This window comes from Gopherus flavomarginatus, chromosome 1, assembly GCF_025201925.1.
Source record: "Gopherus flavomarginatus isolate rGopFla2 chromosome 1, rGopFla2.mat.asm, whole genome shotgun sequence".
In the NCBI taxonomy this organism is placed as follows: domain Eukaryota; kingdom Metazoa; phylum Chordata; order Testudines; family Testudinidae; genus Gopherus; species Gopherus flavomarginatus.
This window is the reverse complement of record NC_066617.1, coordinates 234,188,411-234,213,525: the sequence shown is the minus strand read 5'-3', so window position 1 is coordinate 234,213,525 and position 25,115 is coordinate 234,188,411. Positions and strand designations below refer to the sequence as shown.

The following is a 25,115-nucleotide window of genomic DNA, read 5'->3' as shown; positions in this document are numbered from 1 at the left end:
CTAAACCCAGGGTTGTGAGTTCAATCCTTGAGGGGGCCACTTAGGGATCAGGGCAAAAAATTGGTCCTGCTAGTGAAGGCAGGGGACTGCACTCAATGACCTTTCAAGGTCCCTTCCAGTTCTAGGAGATCAGTATATCTCCAATTATATTATTATCCCATCCCCCCCTTGTGCAGGGTCACTGGTCTGCTGTATTGGGTAAATTTTTTGGATCCCATGTACTTCCAAGCCAGCTGGGTCTGAGCAGTCTCTCTCTCTTTGGCCTTTCTGGTATATTCGTGGGGTGCACATTTCCTATATGGCACCCTTCCTAGGGTAAAAGGGCCCTGCAGTCCAACTGCCCTCAGCCCTGAGACCAATGCTGAAGACCCCAAGTACCTAATGCACACACTTCTTGATGCTGCACTCTAGATTGCAGTTTAACTCTTTGGGGATAACATGACAGGTATAGGAAGGAATAGACAGGTCTTGCTAAGAAAATTCTTAAACAACAAACTTTACTACTAGAAAGCAGTCAAGGGACTTGCAGATCTGTAGGAAACCAACAAACACTTGAACACAATTCCCTCCCTTGGTGACCTCACCACTGTCGAGAATATTTTTGGTTCTGGTTAGTGTTTTTCAGAGAGATCAATTTTTTCCTGCTCCCTCTTCTCCCACTCCTTCTTGCTGGAGTCTCCTGGTTCTGGCAATACTCTCCCCTGTTGCTAGAGAGGCTGTCTTTCTAAAAGCCGTCTGTAACCTCTTGTGAAGGGGTCAGCTGGAGAAAAACTGCAGCTCTTCCAGTCATGTGCTCAGGCTGGGGAGGATTTCAGCACCCACCATTTCCCCTAGACATGTTTCTGTGAAGAGATAGTGCATTCAAAGGCAAATGCCCCTTCTGGCAGAAACTCCATTGTTCAAGACAGAGAAACCCAGTTACTGCTGATATCTCCTTGATAGTCCTATCACATTTTTCAAGACATTTTACTCACTGTGTGACAGGATCCTGCTAGCAAATAGATAATCCAATTCACAATCCTTGCTACAATCATACGTATTTCACAAAACAAATAGGAATTAATAAATAGACATAGATCTGTTTTGGGATTTGCATTCTGGCTTTGAGTCTTTATGGTTCTAATTTTCATGCTTTTTGCCACAATGATGATTTCTGGAAGCTTACTTTTTGAAACCATGAAAACTGAGATGTGTTAGGGTGGCCAGGTGTCCTGTTTTTGACCAGAAAGTGCAGTCGAAAGGAGGACCTGATGGTGTCTGCTCAGATCTACTGACTGGACACCCAAAGTCCAATTACTGCAAGCAGGAGAGACACCGAGTTATCACCCACACCAGCCCCTACTCAGCCAGGACCACCACCTACCTGCATCAGGTGGCTGCAGTTCCCAGCCCTGGCTCTGAAGAAGAGTCCCTCCTGACCTGGGCAGAGGTGGGGGAAAGAACGGAAGACCAATGAGGGAGGGGGAAAGAGGAGCAAATGGTGTGTGTGGGAAGGGGCAGGGCAGGGGTGAGGACAGCGAAAGGGGTGGGGCAGGAGAGGTTCTGGCACTTCTGCTGGAATGTCTGATTTTTAAATATTACAAAGTTGGCAACCCTAGATACGCAATCTGATTCCAGAAGCTGTGGCTTTAAGAAAAGCGCCAAATATTTTGAGTTGACCACACTATTTCTTGTCTGATAAAAAAGGTAGATATATGGTACACAATCCTGTGTAGCATTCAGGAGCATAGGACCATGGTTTCTTACCCTGGACAATAATATAAATAGTTCAACTTCAAAGCATGGTTAACAACTCTGAAAAACTAGACAGCTCTGTAGTGGACTAAATTGGTGGGCAGATGTGCAGTGTGAGCTTGTTATATTTGTTTGGCCAACAGCAAAGCAACACTTGGTAGTCAGAAGGCCATCAGGCAATAACATTTCCCAGCGACTCCTCTTAATGCTGTGAAAGTGGCAAAAACACTTTAAAAATTACCCCCCCCCCAGTATGAGATGATCTGTGTTCTATTTTCCACCAATACCGCTGATATCCCAGATATCAGGCTATTCAAGGTTTCAAGTAATTGTGCTCATTTAAAATTCATCTTTCTCATCACCTCAGCGTTTGTAGTTTTGGTTATCCAGCTAAATCTTAACTTTCCTCTGTAACACCAAAACTTAAATGTCCTGAGTTGTCTGTGTCCTCTTTAAGTGTCCAGCTCTTACATCCGTACAGGAGGATTGACCATATGTAGCACTTCAGCAGTCTGATCCGGATGTATAGTTTTAACTTTTGACAACACAGGAGCCTTTGGCTGTTTCTGAATATATTTTTTGCAAGCGTAATCCTTTCGATTTCTTCATTGCATATTCCATCTGATACTAGATTCCCCAAATCGGGGAAACTATTCACTTGTTTTACTACTTGACCCTAGATACAGGTGTTGCCCACCTTGTGCATTACTGTGTTTACATATTATCATACTTTTTTGTCTTCATAATGTTGATTGTCATTCCATATTTCTTGATGACATTGTTCACAGCAATAAGCATGTTATAAGGTTCTTCTCTAGTTGAAGCAATACAAAGTAAGTTGTCATATCTTATGTTGATGTATACGTCATTGACATGTATGCCCTGGTTGGTGTCTTCTAAACTTACCTTCATTATGCCTTTTATGTATATGTTGAATAGTTGCAGAGGTAGGATACAACTTTGGCATACATTGTTCTTGATTCTGCAATACAATACTCAGAGATTTCATAGTTCATTCAGATTGCTGCTTTCTGTTTCCAGTACATTAATTTTAGATTTTAGAAGTCAGTACTACATTCCTCAAAGATATTGTGATAAAGTTCCTCCTCTACCTTGGTGGGTCCTGTGCTTATTGGCGGATTTGCTCGCCTCAGAGATCTTCCCCACAGTCTCGGTCAACTTCTCCTGTGTCTGATCAGGAGTTGGGATGTTTGGGGGGAACCCAGGCCCGCCCTCTACTCCGGGTTCCAGCCCAGGGCCCTGTGGATTGCAGCTGTCTATAGTGCCTCCAACTACAACTACAACTCCCTGGGCTACTTCCCCATTGCCTCCTCCAAACACCTTCTTTATCCTCACCACAGGACCTTCCACCTGGTGTCTGATAACGCTTGTACTCCTCAGTCCTCCAGCAGTACACCTTCTTGCTCCCAGCTCCTCACACGCATCCCACAAACTGATGTGAGCTCCTTGTTAAACCCAGATGCCCTGATTAGCCTGCCTTAATTGATTCTAGCAGCTTCTTGATTGGCTGCAGGTGTTCTAATCAGCCTGTCTGTCTTAATTGTTTCCAGAAAGCTCCTGATTGTTCTGGAACCTTCCCTGTTACCTTACCCAGGGAAAGGGAACGTACTTAACATAGGGCTAATATATCTGCCTTCTATCACTTTTCTGTAGCCATCTGGCCTGACCCTCTTGCAATATGTATCCTCTTGTTATATTGGATTTTATCAAATGCCTTCTCAAAATCCACAAAACACACACAAATTTCCCTTTGCACATGCTCACATAAGAGCTACAGGGAAAAAATTGCTTCCTCCGTGTCTACTCCTGGGTGGAAAACAAACTGACTTCTGCTAATTCTTGTTGTGAGATGTTGCTGTTTCTGTGTGTCAACGATTTTTAACAAAACTTTGAGTGTGGCTTACCAGACTTATAGTTCATTGTTGTTCACTTTCTCTGGCATTATTAACCTTTGCTAGAGGAATGAAGATTGAACTTTTAAAGTCCTCTGGAAGGTCTCCTTGCATATATATCTGATTAAAATGTTTTAGCTCATAAGTTTTTGAATCTTTATTCAGATTGTAGCATTTCAACCATCTACCCTCACTGCTTTTCCTTGCTTTCCATGGGGGAGGGGAGGGATTGCTCAGTGGTTTGAGCATTGGCTTGCAAAACCCAGGGCTGTGAGTTCAATCCTTGAGGGGGCCACTTAGGGATCTGGGGCAAAAATCAGTACTTGGTCCTGCTAGTGAAGGCAGGGGGCTGGACTCAATGACCTTTCAAGAACTCTTCTGGTTCTAGAGGTTGGTCTGTCTCCTATTATTATTGTACTTTTTAGTGTTTTTTCAAGTTCTCACATTGTAACAGGCAGTGTTTTTTCTTCTATTTCGATGTCTACATCTTCCAGTTTTTCAGATTCATCAAAAAGTTCCTTTGACATATTCTGTCCGTCTTTCTGGGTTACTGTTGGTTTTGTAGCATATTCTATCTTTCTTAGTTCTAATACCACTATTTCCTTTTCTTGGTTTCTTTATTTGTTTCGTGGTTCTTTTTATGGTGTGATGAACCTCTTTGTGGTTATGTCTGATTTTATATTCTTTGATTTAATCGCATCTTTGTTCTAGCCATTTTTCTTTTGCCTCTGCTTGCTTTTTTAATCTGTGTAACTTTCAAAATTCCTTCACTTTTCCTATTTTTACACTCTTCTTGCATTTATTAAGTTTATAATTTCCTGAATCATCCATGGTTGCTTAGCATCACATCTTTTCTCTCCCAATACACACACAGTGTCTGTATGTAGTGCTGTGTTAAACTTCTCCATTTCAGTCTAGAGGGTCTTCATTATTGTATTTGTGGGAGATATCATAACTTTGGTTTGACTTTTGATTTATATGTTTGTTGTAAATAGACATACATAATGAATGAGCTGCTCACATTCATTGCTTTAGATACACGTAGAATTATATTTCTTGATTTGAGAAATCAAGATTTGCAAAGGTTTTCATAGTGGCAATATATTCTCTTATTTGTGTAATCTCTCATTTGTGCTTCTGAGAATCAGATATCTCCTACAGTAAGCTTTCTTCCTGATATTTGGATCTTGAGACAATTCCATTAGACCTGGCTGAAAATTTTCTATCAAAACTCTTTTTTTAATGGAAAATTGGGTTTTCAGTGCAACATATTTTTCTCAACAAACTCTGCTTTCTGCAGAAAACTTCAATATTTTGTCTAAAAGATGCCCTAAACATGAAATATTTTGAGTCAAAACAGTGCTGCAGTGCCTCATGGGAGTTGCTTATCCTGTTTATACTCCCATTCTCCTCTATAGACTGAGTTCTGTGGCTGGACTCTATCTTCCATTATGCGCCACAACCAGAGACTGCTATAATTAATTCTTTTCCCTTACTAGGGAGAAAGTGGGTGCATCATGCGAGATGGAGTTCAGCCATTGAGCATAAGCTCCAGGACTACAACTCCTATGTGGCACCATAATGCCATTTTAAATAAAAATATTTCAGTTTTCAGTTGAAATATTTAGTGTTCTTTTTATATTTTGCCAACATTTTCCACATAAAATTTTGAAAAAAAGTTTTGTCCAAATTTCTTCATGAAAATATTACTATTTTCTGACCAGTTCTAATTTTCATGGAGTTCAAGAGTCAGAAATGCTATGCTAGAATCACCTATAAAAGTTCAGTGTACAATTTCCCATGCAAGATGGAGTTTGCAAGGAAGGAAATAGTCTTTCTGCTATATCAAAAAGGGGGAAAAAAACATGCAATCCTACCTGTATGTTCTTTGGATATGGTTGGGTGAGACCTGTCTCCTTCCATAATATAAGTAAGACATTTTCAAGCAGTGTATCTTTTTAAATGCGTTTCATATTTGCCCCTGAATCACATCAGTGGTCTTCTTGTGAATCAAGTGAAAACATAAAGAATCTCAAGATCAGACATATTTGTAAAATCAAAATGATTTGTCACCATACAGGTTGCACATTGTCACTGACTTAATTTAATTCCTTTTCACTTTTTGAGTGTACTTGTGTTGCACTCTGAATCTTAAATAAGACCCAGAACAACAACATTCTTGTTTAGCAATCGTGAGTTTCAGGCTTTAACAGTATTTACCAGAAGCTTCTTCTAATGGTTCTAATAAGTAATTTCAAGCAACTGAAATAAAACAAAAACATCTTTAAGAAAGGGAAGAGAGGATAGAGGTTCCTCTTTTACCCACCGAGCATTCATGTTACTGCCAAATTTACCTCATTGACATTATGGCGCTGAGCAAATTATCTCTACCGTTGTGAAAGAGGATTTTGATTAAAACACAAGAATAGCTGATGTAACATCACCTGCTTTCTGTTAACATTTTTATATTTGCACCTGTTCTTATTGGGGTGCAAGTTTCCTGGGTTCAGTACAGATACTGTTTTAAAGTAAACCAGTCACAATAGTAAAGAAAACAGCTACATGATCACATTTAGTTATTGTTGTTACTTGCTATTATTTTGGGGCATGAAGTGTGCAAGGATGACGACTTGCCTGAAGAGCTTAAAACAGAGGTCCCCAAACTGTGGGGTACAGAGGAACATTATGGGGAGCACAGCAGGAGCAGGGCCTGGGCCAGCCCCCACAGGAGGTGAGGAGCCTCACCCAGCCCCAACCCTGTGCCTGGCCCCAGCGTTGGCTCCACACCTAACCATGAGCCTAGCTACTGGCTCCCGCTGTGGCCCGGCTCCCAGCCCCGCTTCCATCCCTAGCCTTGTCCTCGGCTCCATTCCAATCCCAGGGCCAAGGCTGGGAGTGGAGCTGGACACAGGCCAAGCTGCCAGCCCCCTCTAGCAAGGGGGGTAAGAGGGGGCATGACTCTGAAAAGTTTGGGGACCAATGGTTTAAAACCTAAATTCAGACATGACACCAAAAGGCAAAATATTGTTGCAAGTGCAGTGATCTGGGAGGCTACTGTTCACACTAGAGCAGACAACTGTTGTCATTGCTCTCATGCCTCGCTCTGCACTCTAAAATTTGGACAAAATCGGGCAGAGCCTTACAAGTGTAGGCAGAGCAACTGGAAGTATCTCCCATGGAGATGACGGCAAGGCCTTTACCTCCGTTATAAAGCAGGGAGGGCTCAAGGAATTGGGGAGAGTAGAGAAAAGAACATTTCCTAGCCCTTCAACCCCTTCTCTTGGGTGTGCTGCTGGAGCCTGCTGGGAGGCTGTGACATATCCCTGAGGTACAACCTGAAACTGTGGGACTACTGTGCCCCCTTAACTATCCAGCCTGAGCTGTCTCGGGATGCTTTGCTAGTGACAAGCAACACCAGACCCCTCCAGGTGCTGTGATCATTCGTCAACAACATGTAGGGACACATCCAGCTAAGTTGCATGAATGCCACTCATGAAATATACATGGGGAAACACCAGCAAATCCCCCCCAACCTTGCACCGTCCTACACTGCTCAAGACTTCTCTTGAAACTGTTTTCTAGACAGCAGTAGATAGTGGGGATAAGAAATTTTGGATTCTATACCAAGCTTTGGAATGGGAGGAGAGTCTGGTTAGTTAGAGCTAGAATAGCCAAAGAAAAATGATACAACATAATCAGCTTGAAAGACAATGTGTCTAAGACTTGGGTCTGGCATGTTAGAGTCTTGGGTCCTATTCCAAGTTCTGCCTGGAATGAGCTTGTGCTGCCTCAGCCCATTACTTGAAAAATTGGGTAGGTTAATATTTGACTGCTTTCTGTGGGACACTGTATGGTCTTGGTCAGTAATAAAAGGATCTGCTGTGTACAGAACTATAAATGGCAGAGGTGAGACCAGAACTTCTGGATCCCACTTAGTGCACCTGACCCTAGGCTACAAGGTTTTTGGGTGGGAATCTCTCTCTCTTGTCTGCAGAAAATTGCACAGTTTAGTGGAGTGGATAGCCTGGTCCAACTTGAATGTGGAATTTTCAGCAAAATTCATTACACATGAGAAGTATAGTGTGTGCAATTATTTTTTATCCTGAGACATGCACACAAAAATGGGGGTCAGTGGGCTTTTTTTTAGAGTGTTCAAATATCAGAATGCAGAGCCTAAATATCATGCAGTGTATATTTCTATATACACACATTTCTTTCAGTCTGTCATGATTTTGTAAGTAGAGAGGTTGGCAGTGCTGCAAAACAAGAAAATTCATAAACAATAAAGGAGGGGGGAAAAAAAGAGGTAGGACAAGGGTTAGAATAACATCCTGCAGTTACTCAGCAAGGCATGTACACGTGATGGTTGTGGTTTGATTTTAATTCATGATTTATTCAGTGACTATTTACAGATCTGGGATAGATGAACAGAGCTTGGCAGCATGTCTCACATTCTGAATCACTTTTTTTCAGGAATGAGAACTTGTTTTGCTCTTAAGCAGCCATTTTGTCTGCCAAGTTGACGTTTTCTTGCTTGGCATATTCAGAAGAAAGCCCCTAGGAAAGAATTAATGCTAAGCATCTCCTGAACCATAATGCAGCTGATATACTATGCTGTGTATAAAACATTGACGATTTACTCATTTTCACAATATTTCAAAACTACCAAGCAAGAGTTTGATTTTAGAAATAAAACAACATTTTTTATTCATGGTACAAACTACAGCTATGGAATTTTTAGGGGGGGTTACTATTTATGAACATTTCATTTGAAAAACAGATTGTACTTAGTAAATTGTGCCCGACTAAACCTGATCCTGATGATTGAATATGTACCAGCTGGCTCTTGGTTTGCTAACCTTTTGATCTCTAAAGATTGTTTTAAATCAGAGCTCACACTCTCTAGAAGAAATGCCTCTCTCCCTGATCCTGTAATTATATTTATACTATTATACAGAATTGGGTAGTAAATCTTTTAGACAAGGAGATTTTTTTGTCTCTTTTGTCTCTGCACGGTTTTGCTTTCAAAGGCTCAGGAGGAGACTCTCTCTGTGTTGGAAGCAGAGCACAGCTCCATATTCAAAGGTAGGCCTGAAATAAGCTTTGGAAAGGGACACTCTTCACAACTAGGATACCCCAGAGGAATGCATTGCTACTACATCTTGTTAAAAACCAGGAGGTTGTGCTGCTGCGGTTGTGTTCGTAAAGATACAAAGTTTTGCCTCCTCCGTCAGTTTTGTGTCTTGGTAGTGATTTGAAATCAAGCTGCAAAAAGAGCACTGCTGTTACCATCCTTAAGAGGACCAAGTGTGATAGGAATTTGTGTTCTCCCGTGTCCAGCCATTGAAACTTAGTTAAATTTTGTGTATGTTTCCTGAAAACATAACATTATGTGCAGATAATTCCTTTTACTGTTTTACTCAAGAACCTAATTAAGATTGTGATATTCTGTACCTTAGAGTGTACTGTAACCCCCATGTTCCTCATTTTCATATAATCCTGATCTTACATATTAACTATGCTTTGTAAGGTATCAGGTGAAAGGTTATGATCTGCTGAAAGTCATTTCTCTCTCCATAGAGTATATGTATATCATTAATGCATATGAAGTCATGAGAATTGTGTAGTATGGTTGTCACTGAAACATGCTGTGCATTGGGGGAATCAGCCAGATATTAGCTCTCCAAAGGCAACAGCAAGGAAAGCAGCCAACACCTGGGTGGGGTGTCAATCAACCCATCAGCAGCCATTGTCCAGCAAGGGAGCTACAATGCGATGACTCACCTGCATGAGGCCCCACCAGGGGAATTGCTCAACCTTGCTTGAAGAGACTCAGTAATGCTCACCTGACTTTGAAGGAGGTGGAGGCAAATCCAAGAGGGAAGAAAGGACATGATAAAAGGGAGAGACATTTGCCATGCTAGCTCTCTCTCTTCTACCTACATCTACAGAAACCACCACCACCAAGCGACTGAAGCACTGATCAAAGGGGAGAGCCTGACTGAAAAGTAACCAGACAGCCTGTGGTGAGAAACACCTGAGTTTGTGAGGGCATTGAAAGTTTTAAGATCAGCTTAGAATTAGTTTTGCTTTTATTTCATTTGACCAAATCTGACTTGTTATGCTTTGACTTATGATCACTTAAAATCTATCTTTATAGCTAATAAGTTTATTTGTTTGTTCTACCTGAAGCAGTGCATTTGGTTTGAAGTGTATCCGAGGCTCCCTTCGGGATAACAAGTCTGGTACATATCAATTTCTTTGTTAAATTGACAAACTCATATGAGGATTGCAGCGTCCAGCGGGCATAACTGGTTCCTAGGGTTGTGTCTGGGATCGGAGATATTGGCTAGTGTCATTCGGTTGCATAATCCAAAGAGCAGTTTATATGCCAGAGGCTGTGCATGAACAGCCCAGAAGTGGGGGTTCTCAGAGCAAAGCAGGGTAAGGCTGGCTCCTAGAGTCAAGGATTGGAGTGGCCTAGCAGATCACTGGTCCAGATAACACCAGAGGGGAATGTTCATTAATTTTTTGCATGCAAGGAGACTCTGATGTGAACAAAGACACAGACTTATTTTTAAATCTGTAACCTGTAGATACAATTTGTTTCCTTTGAAAAATTCAGAATATTTCCATTGTATTCAGGAAGCGGTATTAGAATCCCTTTGTAGCTAATGAAATACTTGTAAATTCACATATCAGTAAATAGTAGTAAGTTTTCTAGCAATGTAGTTACAGATTGATGTATTTTAAACCCTTTTCTATAAAGAAAAGAAATATTTCTGTTCCAAAAAGTAATATCAGATACAGAGCTGGGTGAATAATTTCTAATGAATATTGTCTTTCTCTGCGTTACCAGGGACATACCAACCTTTCTTTTTTCAAACTTATTTGTTGTTCAGAATTGTTCAAAGGATTATTTTTTTGGTTTAGCTCTTTTACCTGCTATTCAAAATTCAAACTGTTGCTTGGTTGTAGATCAAATAAATATGTGACCTATTTTTTTCCTCTTTTCTGATTGGGTGAATGCCATTTTTATTATATGGGTTCTGGTGGAAATGCTTATGGGTAAACAAATTTAATGTTTGTGGAGGCTTAGCACCTGCTTTTTGCTGTAAAACAGAAAGTGACCACAGAAGACATACAAACCTGCTTATTTGCATAAATATGTTTTTAGCCCTTCTCTAATCTAATTCAAAACATTTCACTAGTGCAAGTTCAGCCTTAAATAAAAAAGAAGCAATATGTCACAGAAAAAGATTAGTTATAAAGAGTTAATAAGGACACATTTAATTTAATATGGTTCTTCCTATGGTTTATAAACCATGTGTACTGGGAACAGAGGACTTGACTCAGTCACAGCCCTAATTTTCATATTGAACTAGATAATTGAAGCAGCTACCATTTTCTGTAGCGGCTTTTCAGTACATATCACACATTCATAAATGGTTGGGTTTTTAGACTATTTTTTTAAATGTGAAATGTTTTGTTACAGGTTACAGTGGGGAAAGTTAGTTTGGGACCTTAGAGCCCAGAGAAAGAATCTATCCTTCCTTGCCTCCACAATATGGTATAGTGCTTATATTACAAATGTTATCAATAAATTATATTTCTAGAGGAGAATTTCCTGATAATACTGGGGGCATGATTGTGATTGCTCTACTTCTTGTACTTGGGGCACCACTAATTCCTTTTAAGCTTAGCTGCTGCTGCTGGCGACTGCTTTGCTGCTCGTTAGCAATTTGGTTTGAAGGAGGACACGTTGTACTGTGAATTAATCTTTTGTTTTTTCCTTTTTTCTTGTTTCCTCCTTTGTCTTCCTCTTTGAGGATCATTCATTAATTAACTCCAATTATGGTAGTACTGTTCTTGCAACTTACTGTACTTTCCCATATTATCACTCTTCTTTAAGGCTTCCAAAACTTCCTTGCACAAGAATAATTTTTTTCTCTCTTAGCCACAATTTTGTAAGTTACCATTGCAGGTCTCCACATAAACTTTTGCCTATCTATCAGTGATTTAAATGTAAAAGACATAGTGATGTGTGCAGGATTCATTTATAACCCTCACCAGACTCATATGAGAAATGGCATCATTAATTCATCACTGGACGTCTGTGAGCAGTAGCGGGACTTGTGTTAAAAATTTTCAAATGTAAACATCCTTTGCTTGGTCCCTGGAAGGAGATTATTTAGCTCACCCTAGGTGTCATTACTAATGGCTTGTAACTGGACTTTAAAACTAATCAGTGAGATAATGTTTATGGCACATTAGGCTGTATAGCAGGTCTGTGCTCTGCAGGTAGCCAGGGCCTAGTTATGTTTATTAAAAATATCCTGAACAAATATGCTTTAAGCCGTAGTCAATTATTGGATAGCTAGACCCTTTTCCCCTTGACTTTTTCCATGACGTTGAATATGTGATTACCCATCAGCAAACTGGTGTGCTGCAATCAATGTTTTGTTTCATTAATTTGATTTTAAAGGGTCTTTTAGCTAAGTAATGAAAAAAATAGATGTCAGACTCAGAATGACTTGGTCACATATGTTTTCCCATATAGTATTTAGTATCTGCTTATTTTTAGTATTATTTAATCTAATCTCTTAACTGTATATACTTCAGTTTTGTATCTTAATATGGTTTCTCCTGAAGCATTCATCTGGGACTTTGCCTTCTTCCACCAGGATTCATACTTTACCATGTTCATTCTTCTTCAACCTGCTTGCTAATGGGAATGTTTGTGTTCAGGCATGGAAAAGCATGATTTATTATATCTGTTTATTTCAGCTTATAACTTTGCACCCTAAAATAAATAAATAAATATATTGCTGATAATGCGTGACCCCCTGCTGCAATCTGGACACACCAGTATATACATCAAAGATTGTTCTATCCCTTCTGCTAGGTGGCATTCAGTATCCTGGTGGCATCACTGCCTGTTTCAAGGGAGCACGGGCAAATATTTCTAGAGATTAATGGGTCCTCTTACTGCTGGGGAAAGAGAAATGTTACTTTTATAGAATTCAGTGTTCTTCTCACCCACTTCCCAAGGCTGGCATCTCCTCACAAACGAAAGAGAGCCAGCCCCTCCTCAAATCTGTTTAATGACATTTGACGCTTGCACAATCATTCCACTCTACTTTTATCTGCATCAGGTTTTCTCATGGGCTACTTTGCTATTCTAAAGTATTGTAATTGTGAGGGGAGGAGATTCCAAGGCTTCAGGTGGATTAACAGCCTTATGAAAATTTGGAGGTTCAAAATGGAAAACTCTTCACTCTACCCCAAAAAGCCATCAGGACCTGAGGATATTATGGCATTTGTTAACCTGAGATTGCTTCATGTTACCTGTGCTGTGGATTAGACTATCAGATTTTTTATGTCCATTCCCTGGGCAACCTCAGGAAAGCAGACAAAATCGTGGTGATAACAGCTGCAGTAATGGAGTGATGGTTTTTGTTTTTTTTTTTTTGTTCCAGGATGGAATCCCACATATGGTGTTAGAACCAATTTGGGGAAAAAATCTCAACCTCATCATGTTCTGGGAACTCGCCCTTATAATGAACTGGGGAGGGGAAAAAATCTCACATTATCACCACAAAACACTCACCTAAAAGTTCTGGTAGACGTTTAGATAGGAAAAGAACCCGTTTCCTCTCAATTGAGAGGACAGCAAAAACTGAAAAAGCAAGTCCCTCATTAATTTTCCCTGATTCAGTTGTAACAATGCCAATGCCAATCCCACCTGAGGCAAGAATAGAAGCTAATTGCCCTTCAAATTCCTTCAGAGAGGACAGGTCAACTTTTGCTTATGCTCTCAAATAGGAGGCCCTCTTTAGATAGTATTGGCTGTGGACAACATTCTTTTTAAGCTATGGAAGCTCTCACGTCAAGAGGAAAGTAAATATTTTTCATCTTTTCTGTAATCACTTTTGGTTGGTCTGTTTGACAGCTAGGAGGAGCAAACTTCATCATCTGGCCTAGTGGCAACCACGTCACAGAAAACAGCAAATTTACTGGAAATGGTGTTTTTCCACTTAAAATGATTTTCTTATTAGCTTAAAAATACAGCAAGAAGTATTAGCTAAAATTAGCACCACTTCAACCATAGAAGAGAGAATAAATTGAAACAGGTCTTGACACTTAAATGTGAGCAAAAGCATATTTACAACAGTTGTTTTCTTTACAAAATGTTTTTCCAGACAAGACACGATCATGTAGATTAGTCCATGCAGCTGTCTGTCTGTCTCTCTCTTGCTCTCTCATTTACTCATTTATTTTATAATAGTCTTGGGCAAACATAAATGTGTTTTTCAAACCCTAGGCCTGTTTGGCCCATCTCCCAGGTCCTTAATGCAGAGAACCAAAGTCTTTTAAACAACAGAACTGCATGTACTTTGAACTGCTTATGCTTAAATGGAGCTCTGCGGCTTTGGTGCATGGATATATTGGCCGTCCTGAATTGATTTAGCTGCCAGCCCAGAGATATTAAATAGAATGGAAATTCTTTGAAAAATAGAAAGAGCCAGTAATCAAAGTGCCTGCTCTCTGCTTACTTGTCATACCAAATAACAAAAATGTTGTGAAGCAGCACAACATTTTCAGTGTGATTTGTTGCATCACTTGCACACATTTAGATGGCAAACCATGACAAGCATTACAAGAAGTAATGGGCTTTAAGCAGGGAGAAAGTCACAATTAAGCTGAAACTTAGAGAACTGTGAATACAGTTGAACAATGTAACATGCTCTTAGGAGAGCTAGTGATATCATTGCCATAGAGATGTTCCAAACTGGATTTGACACCTATGTTTGGGGGATAATTTTATCAGTCCTCCATCTAGAGGAATGGACTAGCTATTAATAGCCCCTTAGATCTCTGTTTGAATTCTAATGAATCTGTGGTCTACTGCATTTGAAGCTGCCTTAAAAGTCTATGAGCAGTTCACTATCTTATCAAGTCATTTTAAACCCCATTGTTTGGTTCCTTCGGTTAGTAATCAGGAAGAAATGCTGAGGATGGCATGATCTCCTGTAATTTCTAGAAACAGAAACTGAAGACCTGCAACTGCAGCAGATTGTGTGACATCGTATTTTATATAATAATTTGGCAATTGTGACTGGAGCTGGGAGAAATTTTGACCAAAACATTTTTTAGTGAAAAATGCAGATTTGGGTCCATGGAAACATTTCACGAATTTGCAACCACGTCACTGACTTGTTCTGGCCCTTTCTTCTTCTTCTGGCCACCAGTCTCCACAATGTCTGAAAAAAAAAATCAAAATGCTTTGTGTGACAGATATGGCAATGTTCTGGGAGACCTTACTGAATTAAATTTAAGTATCTTTGGCGTTCCATTGTATTAAATTAAAACCGTAGCTTATGTATTATTGTGGGCTGGGAGTGTGTGTAACCTCTTGAAAGGTGGAGATGTTACAGCTGTGATACCTGGGAGTTCAAAGAAGTATATTGAAAATGTACCAAGCAAACATGCATTTCTGGAACCATAAATGTTACATGGATTTCATGGGGAATATCTCAGTACAGGTTAATGCAAATATTCCCTCTCTGGCTATGCAGAAATCCAGCCTCTTGAAGCTACACTCTGAACAGAGGGTGCTTGTCTGCTGATTACTTGTTTTTGGAGACTAGATATCAAAGCCTGAGATGTGTAAAGAAATGGCTGAACTGCCCAGCATGAGTTCTGGTTCTGAATCAGACATGTTTATGAACTTGTAAACATGGGGAAAACCCAGTTGTGGGTTTTGAAGGACTGACACTTACTAAGAAACCTAAGCTGAAGTTGGAGGTCACCTATAATAATAATAATTAATACCTTTGGTAAGCTTTTTAGCATGCGTGTGGGTTCTTTCATTGTTTTTAAGGCATTTTCTCTATAATGCTTTCAACTTAAGAATACATGTGCTTACTGAGAAAGGGTTATGTGGCAACCTATAACTGTGGTCAATACACTGGTCACAGCCTCTGGAGAGAAAGCAAAGCACAGATTCTGGCCTTTTAGGCATGCTGGCTTGCTGGGGATATTGCAATGCATAGTTAGGATCTGTGCAGCCTTAAAAACTGCCGGTCAGGAAAGAGTAAGACATGAGTCTCTGCCCAAGAGAAGTGATAATTTGGAGCTGGAATCTTTTAAGTGGGTACCCTTGAGGGACTGTGGAAGGGGGAATATAGATGCAGTTCACCTGAAATGCTAACGTTTTGTTTTGATGTTTTCAAATGTTTCAATTTTTTTATTTGAAATGACAGTTTTTGAAAATTTCCAGCAATTTTATTTTTAAAAAATCATTAACAATTATGGAAATTTAAATGAATCATTTCATTTCAAGTCAAACTAAACATTTTGTATGACCTAAATGATTTAAAAAATTTTTAGAACTGTCAACAAATCAAAAAATCAGTTTATTCGCAAAGCGGTAGTCATTACTCTGTGATCAGTGGAACAGTTGTGTTTCTGTCTTACTGGTGAAGGCTACAAGCTGAAAAAAGGGGCAATTTTGTCATCCTAGAAAAGTTTCAGTTGTGCATGTCTCATTCTTCAAAACATTCACTGTGGACCTATAGCATTCCACACACAAATATTTAATTGCTTCTGTTCTAGGACTCCTAAACCTTAGTTGCTTAGTGGCAGCAAATTGATCAGAATCTTTTAAGTTCCACTTCCTTGCTCTGCTCACTGACCAAACTAATGAAGTGCAGCGTTGGGCAGACTGTTATAATCTTTGAGCCAGTTTGCTAATTCTGAGTTATTGGAGAGGAACAAGAGACAGACAACAATAGGAGAGAGAGAAACAAAAGCCTGAGGAAGCAGGAGACTGAAACAGGCTTGGATACAACAAAAACAAAGTAGAAGGAAAATAGAGGAAACACAGGCATGGGCTGGAGACCAGAAGAAATTGTAGAAGAGACAGAGAAAAATATTAAAGGGAGAAAGAAAATGAAAGCAAGAAGCAATACAAAATAGCCCAGGAAGATTTAAGGAGAACCAAAATGGCGGGGAAATTATATTAGGGTGAATGTCTTATTGTTAGATGTGTTTTGAAGAGACTGTCAAAAGAGCGCATCTAACATACATAGAGAGAGAACCTATATTAATGAAAATTTGGCGCATGCATATAGGGGAATAAGAACTCTACATCATCTGGGAAATTTCTGTACCCTGTTGGTATTTTTGCGGCATTTGTCTTTTGATAAGATGTATGATTGACGCTGGGATTGGGAAGGCGGTAGTGGAGATAGTTCATGAGAGGATTTCTCTTGTACGTGTGTACAGAATGTAACCTAATGGAAACCAAGGTAATGCCGGTGGCCAGATATTCTAAGAATGACGACTGCATTTCAGGAGTGGAGAGAACAAAATGCATGAATTCACCATAGGCCAGTGTATATTTTTTATTAAAAAAGCCAAGAATGCAGTTCAAATTTATGGGTTCACCCCCACCCTAAAAAGTAGTGAGATTTAAAAAAATATTTTTGGGATGGTTCAAGGGTTATTTGCTTTATTCTTGAGCCCTCAGGCTTTATGTTTTCAAGCTTTTCTCCACAAAAATTAGGATTACAAGTGTACCTTTAAAAAAAATGAAGTAATGACATGGATCCAGTAGCTGGATTGTAAGAAAAATTCCAAACATTGAGACTTATGGTAAAGGGGATGATCCTCAACTTGTATAAATTGTCACAGCTCCATTAACGGGCTGAGGATCTGCCCCAAAATCACCAACACTGAGTTTGTCATGTCTTTGCTTTTAAGTTAGTTTCTTAATGATTTCTACCAAACTCTTATTTTTTTAAATGTTTATCTTCAAAGGAAGGACGGGAAATGGGATGACTCAGTAGAGTTATGTCCAATGGCAGAAAGGGCTGATTTGGGTAGAAGTGTAGCTTCTATTTCAACCACTGCTGTTTGTTGCAAGTCAGTATGTTAAATAGTTTAAATATAGAGTCTGTGAGGAGTTGCAAATGATCCTGTGGGAGTTAGGCACCCAACTCCCATTGAATTTCAGTAGGAGTTAGGCATTTAATTCCCTTAACTGTTTTTGGAAATACCAGTCAGAACATTTGAGGCTTGTTCAAAACAACATATTAGGCTAGATTCAGCAAAACTGGCCCACAGAGGTGCAAATTCCAACTGCCTGCACCAGCAGTGACTATCAGCAGAATGGGAAATTACCATTCTGCAGAAAATATGGTTGTAGAAGTTCTGTCAATGGTGGAGCCCTTTAAAACACACCACATTTTCTTCAGAGAGCTGTTGCATCCACAGGCTTTCTAGATGAGCTGGCCAAATCTTGTGTTTTGGCCTGCACTGACCATTTCTGGGACAGTGTAAGCCTCTTACATGCCCTACCTTGCAAATGTCGTCCTAAACTGTAGAGTTACAGCTGTTTTGTGCTGCTGCAACCCAGTTGATGGTGCATTTGGCCCAATATCCGTATGAAACATAATCACAAGTTGACTGTGACAATGTTAATACAGTGCCTCTACTAGCTGTGTAAGAATACTTATGTAGACTAGGCTGATCATAAGACTATCTCTGTTATTCTAGTTCATACTCTGTATTTCTCCTTTACAGAGATGCTTTCCAGGTATTGGAGCCAGTAGGGGCAATATTGGAGATGTTTCTGCATCATTCTTTTGTGATAAGTTTCCTCATAGCATTATCTAATATCAAGCACCAAGATGAGAATTTTGATTTCTGTGCAGGTTCCTATAGGTAACTACTTCTGATAAATCGCTAGTGCTTCTAAAGTAATAAGGGTCTCTTCCTTGTTGTTGTATACAAGTGGTGGTTTTGTTAGTCCTCTCTGTTTTAGGTACTTATATGCCCCTATCACTGTAGTATCTGAGCACTTCACAATCTTTTAATCCCTCAACACCCCTGCAAGAGAGAGAAGAACTATTATTCCCATTTTACAGATGGTAACTGAGGCAAAGTGACTTGCCAAAGGTCGCACAGGAAGTCTGTGATGGATCAGAGAATTTAAACCTTGGTCTTCCAAGTCCTAGGCTAGTGCCCACACCAGTAGCCCTCAAGTTATGAAGTCATGAAATCCATGACTTCCTGGCACCCGGGGACTACAGAGGTACCCCACAGCCCCTAACTTCCTCAAGTTAGCCTGTACAGTGAGAGAGCTGGCTACTCTTTCCTGCACTTTCCTTTCCAGTTCCTTTGTCATTATGAAAGCCTTTTTAAGAATCACCATAGTTTTCCTTCTAAAACTGGGATTAATTTCATACTTGCCAAGAGGTGACTGTTGCTGGTGTTTGCTCTTGAACTTCTCCAGACAAGGTTGATGGTATATCATGTTTAGATTTGGTCATGGTCTTTAACATTATATTTATATGAACAGAAATATTTCATATTCTGATTCCTTTATGTGTTGGTTGTATAGGATTATATGCTTTCCTGATTAAAAGCACTAGTTGTCCAGGAGGTCAGAGATAGAGGACGATAGTTATGTCATGGTTATATCTAATATTCTGAAACAGTTAAGTGGTGACCACAGTAGAGCAGAGAAGTAACTTCAAATTTATAACTCATTATTCAGAGTTATAAATAGAGTTAAACAAAATATGGCACATTGGTTCAACTGTTACATTACGCAGATCTGATATTGATGTTATACTGATGTTTGATATCAGGATATTTTTCTTTTTATTGCACCCTTCTGCCCATTAAAAATTAGAGTAGGTAACTGGTTGAGTTGTTCTGCCAAATAAAAAAAAAATTTCTGGTTCTGAAAAAAACAACAAAAAACCCCACACAAGATATTTTCTGTGCTTGGAAATGTGTTCAGCTAGGGCCATTACAGGCAGAAGATAACATTTTGTATCACAGTAAAAATGAACAACTCAAATATCAAGCTGCTTGATATTTATTTGGTATTCTGTCTGTCAGCTCTTTGTGAGATGGGAGAAGCCCCACATACCATACACAAAAAGAACATTGCTATTTTAAATCAAGTGCATTGGTTTCAGTGGGCTTCACAGTAGGGTTGCCAGCTTTCTAATCCCCAGAAAACTGAACACCCTGGCCCCACCTGTTCCCTGAGGCCCTGCCCCTGCCTGAGGCTCCACCCCCTGCTCTCTCCATCCCCGTCCCCCCCCCATCGCTTGCTCTCCCCTACCCTCTCGCATGCTCATTTTCCCTGCAGGGCCCAAACAGGCATATTTATTCTTTTGATAGATGTATTATGCTAAATTCAGGTTTTATTTTTTACAGGATGCTAGAGCTGGCAGCAAAATAGTTAAAAAGGGTAATTTAAAAAAAATGAAATTTCACAAAAGTTTTCATGATTCTTTCCCTCCCCTCTTCCCGTTTTTTGTAAGCAGCTCCATGTTTTTTGTTCACTAAAGTTATTGTAATTTTATGTGTGGAATTAGCACCATACTTTATCACTGCTGCAATGGGTCCATTAAAGGCCCACTCCCGAACCCCAAATACAAATCTACAGAGCACAATCACAGAGATGGACACCTGTCCAAATACGTATATAAATAAATATGAAGAAACTGACTCCCACACCTTCATGCAGATACACACATGTATTCATGTGTACACATCTAGCATGAACTAACACACACACTTCCACATTATTTATTATTACAATTGTTAAGTGCCTAGAGACCCCAACTAAGATCAGGGCTCCAGGGTGGTAGGTGCTGGACATACACATAAAAAGAGAGAGTCTGCAATAAAGAGTTAATGTAGCTAGACAAAGGTGGGGAGAAATGTATGATACATTGGCTCTTCTGCAATTACTAGTCATCAACGTTCACTTTTAAGAAATAAAATACGTTTCTTTTAGAGTTCCTGTCTCTTTTAAAAACGTGTTATGAAATGAATACACACATTTTATGTCATCAATTTTTTGTAAGCAAGTCCAGCAAAAGGAATAACAGTCAAAGAGTTAGGCTGCAAATTTTATTCACACAGGTATACGCACATGCGACAGTACATGCAGCTCCCTACACAAAGAGACACAGTCTGTTACACGCGTACAATGCATACATGCACACACTTGCCTACACAGAGACACTTTTTCATACAATTTTCCAGGGGCTGCCTAAATCACCCAGCCGGGAAGGGAGGAGGGTGGGCTAGAGGGGAAAAGATGGGGGAGTGTGTGGAGGAGAGAGGATGGGGAAGGAAAGAGGCCAAGGACAAGAACAAGGTGGGGGTGAGAGGGGGCAGTGACGGTAAGAGGAGGGGGTGTGGGGGGGATGTGCGGTGAATGGGGTTGCAGGGAGAGGCAGAAGGCTACAGGTGCATGAGGATGTCGGGGGTACAGGGGTGTATAGGGACATAATGGGAGTGCAGCAGCGTATGGAGGTGAATGGGGTTCAGAGCTGTGGGGGGTGAGGGACATGGGGGTGGCGGTTCTGGGAGATGGAAAGGATGGGTGGGAGAGCTCGGTGAAGGGTACAGGGCTGAGATGGGCAAGTGTGGGGGGCAGGATGGGATGGAACAAGGGAGGAATGATCGGGAGTTGGGGGATGGGACGGGGAGGGTTACAGTGCGGGGGATGGGGGTGCAGCCTCATTCCCAGCACTCGGAGACAGGGATACACAGACCTCCAACTCCTGGGTGCCGGTGATGGGGCGACAGACCGCGGTTTGCAGCAGGGCACACGCCACAGCTTCAGCCCAGCCACGCGAGGAGAAGAGGACCTGTCAGCAGCGGAAGAAGCACGTGTGCCATGTGACCCCTCAACAGCTAGTTCCTCCTCTGCCCAGACGCAGCCAATGGGAGCTGTGCCTGTGGGTGTGTGTGTGTGGGGGGTGCAGCATGCAGACCCCTTCCCCTTGGCAGCCCCTAAGGCTAAGAGCCAGATATGCTAGCTGCTTCCAGACCCAGGAGTTGCGTGGGCCATGGTATTACCAGGGAGCCTGCCAGCCCCCCTGCGGCACGCGAACTGGACATTCAACAGCCCGGTCAGCAGTGCAATCTGATTCTGTGAAGTTTTGACGTGGAAACATTATGTTTTCTATCCATAATGAGGAAAACGTGCTTTGTCTGGATTTCAGATTTTAAAAAATTGGGAAAAAGCGCTTTCAAATATGAGAGCATAAAGTTAAGTTTATAAATCCATATGTAGACCACTAAGTAAGTGGCCTGCTTGCAAATGTAGTGAGTATCCATCAGTCTCCATTGACTTCAGCAGGAATTTCTGCTCAGTGCTTTTGAAACTCAGGCCACTTATACAGGTGATGTAAAACAGATTTAGAAAAAGTTTGAAAATCTGAGCAATAATGTTTTCATGAGAGAGTATACTTACGCCATCTTGAACTGATTCATAGTTCTGATCCCCCAGCAGACTGGCAGGTTAACTTCTTGTACCTTCCTCCAACAAAAATTGGTGCAATAAAAGATATTACCTACCCTTCCTGGTCATGTTCGACAACCTGTGGCACGAGTGCCAAAGACAGCATGTGAGCCAATTTTTAATGGCACGTTGCTACCTGCTGGGGTCCTGGCCCCACTCAGACCCTCCGCCCACTGCTTTCTCCTGTGGGAGCAGGAGGCGGAAGCTTGGTCCTGCCAGCAGCCAAGCTCCCACCTCCCCACTTCTTCCCTCAGCATGGTGCTTTCCTGCCCCTCCTCCTCTCCCTCCCTGTGCCAATCAGCTGATCACCCTTGCAAGGGGGAGGAGGAGCAGAGACGCAGCATGCTTGCTGCTCTGGGGAGGAGGCAGAGAAGAGATGGGGACAGATGGGGTCCTGGGGAAAGGGGTGGAATTGGGGGATATCCCTTCCAGCTCTCTGCCGTGAGCCGCTCATGGCAGGGTGCTGGGAGTACTCCCACGAGCCAAGCACCCCAGCCCTCTGCCCCGACCCCTGCACCCCCCTTCACACACACAGCCCTCTGCCCTGACCCCTGCACCCCTCCACACACCCAGCCCTGACTTCTGCACCCCCCCACACATACCCAGCCATCCTACACCCTGACTCCTGCACCCCCTCACACACCTCCAGCCCCCGTTCTGACTCCTGCAACCCCCACATATACCCAGCCCCCCATACACCATGCGCTGACACTTGCACCCCCCTACATCCCCACCCCCACCCTGAGCACCAAACGGGAGCTCCTACAGCCCCCCCCCACACACACACACATTCCCACCTGCATCCTGGTCTGAAGTCCCGGCCACTGGCCCCATTCAGCCCGCTGCCGAACTAGGTGAACGGAACCCCGGGCAGGCAGTGGGCTGAGACCCCAGCTGGCAGGAGCCGGCAGCTGAAACCCCAGAGCGGCGGTGGGCTGAGCCGCTTAGCCTACTGCCGCTCGGGGGTTCCAGCTGCTGGCCCTTACTAGCCGGGGTCCCCACTGAATCCCCACTCACCTTGCTTCTGTTTGGAGTTCCAGCGCAGGCCCCTTGCAAGACAGGGTCCAGGCTTCCGGTCCTGCTCAGCCCTACCAGCCGTCAGCTCCCCTCTCCTCAGCTGTCGATCTGGGGTTCTAGCTACTGACCTCCTGCCAGCGGTTATCAGCTGATCACTCAGAAGCCTGTGTGCAGCTTAAAGTATCCAAATACGTGCCACCAGACATTCGAAAACTCAGCAAGGAACAGCAAGGGCAAGGATCACACTAAACTAATAAGATCTGCATTTTAATTTAATTTTAAATAAAGCTTCTGAAACATTTTGAAAACCTTGTTTACATATAAGAGTAGTTTGGTTATATATTATAGACTTAGAGAGAGATCTAAAAAACGTTAATGTATTACCAGCATGCGAAACCTTAAATTAAAGTGAATAAGTGAAGACTTGGCACACCACTTCTGAAAGGTAGCCGACCTCTGTGTTAACTTCTTATAGTTAAAGCAATTTAAAGGTGCAGTACATCAACTACAAAATCATAACATTTACATAGCTATGCGTACCACCAGAGAAACCTGCTTTTAACTCATAATTTTAATAAGCTTACAGCAACAAATGAAACAGAGAGCAAAAGATACCCCAGTAGTAATAGTCTAAACCTGCAAAATGTATATAAGATTATCCATGGCATGAGTCTTTACAGAGTCAGAGTCTTTCACATCAAAAATACTGGATGAACCCAAGAGAAAAATCCCAGTTCAAGCCATAATAATACATACATTATTACTATAATTTTCATCTTGAAAATGCTTTACCTACATTAGCTAATTTAATCCGTCCAGCAGCAGTACTTTGGCAGAGTTCTGATTCTGAGGGCAAATTTTCATTATAACTTTGATAGGAATACAGTTGCTCCTTCTGTGCCTTCATCCATGAAAGAAATTAGAGTCACATTCCAATGGAGACTTGATAGGACAAAAATGATATTACTTGACCTTTTCTACCAATATATGTGTATGCTGCACCAATTGACTATTTTATGCCTAATTGGATGCAAAACTCCTAAAGGGACTCAGTGGAATCTTATTCTACATTTTAGCAAGCTACCCTTTCTCCTTCATCTCTCTCCACTTCCCCCCTGCCCTCCCTACCCATCTTCTACCCACCCCTTCCCCCCGCCAAAAAAAAAGAAAGAAAAAGGAAAAAAGCAGGTAGAGAAATAAGAATACCTAAGAGCCAGATAATCCTACCATCCTTATTCACCATAAATACTACTGGTACCTCACTACACAAACAATGGTGTGTACATAAGGAAGAAACTTGAAAGCATTTGTGCAACTTTTCTAATCCCTATAAATTACCAGGAATTTACTTGAAAAGTGGTAAGTACCAACAAAGTTTGAACTGAACTAGTGTGTCATACTGGCATAATACCAGCTTGTCATACTAGCTCACAAAAGGCACTGATGACTTTTACTGTAATTTCCTGGGCTGCCCTGCCACACTGCAGCTATTGTGAGAACAGAGCATTTCTCAGAACACACATAGCCTTTCTGAAACTCCCTATCAAGTAAAGTGAGGCAAGTGTGAGTCTGAAATACCTATTTTCTGGAACCAGTGTGTCACTAGAATTAGCTGCAAATCTAATATTCTTGGTGTACCAAGTCCCAGAGTGCAAGTGGTAGGATGCAGCTGTTGCCAAATGTGAAGCATTCACGAAGAGTGCAACTTCAGAGTGCAGGTGGTAATGAAAAGTTGTTATAGGAAGGACGTAGCTCAGTGATAGGCAAATAAATAAGGAGACTAAAGAATTATAATGTAGAGTTAAAAGGAATGAAATGGGGGATTTGATGAAAGCAAGGAGATAAACAACAATAGATTTAAAAATCAAAAAAAAGAGACAACATAATTTAAGGTTAGTAATCTTTTTTCATTTTTCTTTGACTAAAAGGAGATGTGGAGGAGATGATGGTGAGATAGGATGCAGAATCTTTGTCAATCATGCTTCAAAGTTTGGTGACTGTGCTGAGTAGGGAGCAAACCAGCACCTTTGCCCCCAGTAATCTGAAAACAGACTACCTGTTTTTGTTATGGCTAGATGACCATAGTTTAACAACCCTCCCCCCCCCAA

The 25,115-nt window shown here is 41.3% G+C and overlaps 1 protein-coding gene across 10 annotated transcripts in view; it reads left to right on the top strand.

Annotated features, from left to right (window-relative positions):
• Nucleotides 1–25,115, top strand: part of FRMPD4 (FERM and PDZ domain containing 4) — a 478,200-nt gene that overhangs the window by 151,443 nt on the left and 301,642 nt on the right. Inside the window, exon 1 of one of the 10 annotated variants that reach the window (XM_050963248.1) lies at nucleotides 8,712–8,732. The exons of the other annotated variants lie outside the window; for them this stretch is intronic. The gene's annotated coding sequence lies outside the window, so the exon portion shown is untranslated. Of the gene's footprint in view, nucleotides 1–8,711; nucleotides 8,733–25,115 lie in introns of those variants that run through there. 10 annotated transcript variants of the gene reach the window in all.